The sequence below is a fragment of the Trichophyton rubrum genome (genome assembly GCF_000151425.1).
Source record: "Trichophyton rubrum CBS 118892 genomic scaffold supercont2.3, whole genome shotgun sequence".
Classification (NCBI taxonomy): domain Eukaryota; kingdom Fungi; phylum Ascomycota; class Eurotiomycetes; order Onygenales; family Arthrodermataceae; genus Trichophyton; species Trichophyton rubrum.
Window position 1 is genome coordinate 2,012,421 of NW_003456426.1, and position 1,274 is coordinate 2,013,694.

Consider the following 1,274-nt stretch of genomic DNA (forward strand, 5'->3'; position numbering starts at 1 on the left):
CCGCCAGTATCCAGAGTGTCTTGATGGTCCCACAGATCAAGCTGATCATACAGTCATCCGCATAGTTAAAAATATGTAGATATATATGTAGGCAAATCGTATAGGCCGGATGCAGATGCACTGCGCGTTCCCTGGTCATCGCTAACGGTTTTCCACAGCTTCTTGGACACTGTATCACTGACTCCATGGGGAAACTTTGCGCACGTCTATCGTCACCCCTCGTCTTACTGATGGTGGTCTAAAAAAAAAGGCCATCACATCATGATACCAAAAACAAAAGATAGGGCATCGTAAATAAAAAAAGGTCGGTGCAGAAGCTCCCATCGTTGACATGGTGTTGAGCCAGGCGGAACTCCGTAGTTTGTCGGTTCCTGGACAGGGGAAGGGTGTTTGGAGCCATTATCCCATCCTATGAAGGAGAAATGAAGGATAACAGTTTCCCGAGTGAGGAATGTTGCAGCCGTTCGTATCGATTGACTTTCATAGGTCAATCTCTTGACCAGGAGAACGAGGTTGGGTCAAGGATCAGGGAATCGTGGCAGGGAGGGATGAGGGAAGGGCAGACTCGTTCCAGGGGCCATGAAGGAGAGAAGGTGGAAACAGGAGATCCCCTTACTGGTGGATAATTTTCCCTTCCCGATACGACCTCTCTGTTCGCCAACTGAACAGGCAGATCCGAGCAAGGGCAGGCTAATTTCCAGTTCGCCCAGGGTAAGGTCAGATAACGAGCATCTTCTCTGTTTGATCATCGGGCGGCGAGGATCATTTCTGGGATGCTGTAGCAAGAATTTGGCCTTGCTGACGGTGAGATTCCCGCTGACCAGCTACACGATGTTCACTGCACGGTCCGTCGCTGTCCCCTTCCATCCCGCGATCTCTCTGCCAGACAGTCAAGATTTGTTCAAGCCCCAAATGAGTATGATGATGCAAGTCCTGTTTTGGTGTTCGTTAGTTAAGCTGAAGAATCCGTCTTTTGTAACTTCGTATTATCCTTGCTTTTTCTATTATTTTGCTTTTTTGTTGTTATTGTCTTTACTTTTTTAATTTTTTTTATATCTTTCGTGTTTTATTTTATTTTCGGTTGAGCCTCGAGTGACCACGTGATTTCTATTTTGGGTTTAGCGTATTTCTTATTTTTTCTTCGTTTCTTCCAACGTCGCGAAACAAAACAGCAGCAAAAGACAGCAAAGAGACAGCAAAGACAGCAGCAGCCGGGGCGACGGAGCTGACGACGAAGAGGCATAAAAAAGTTGATGTGGATGGGGGGTTGATTG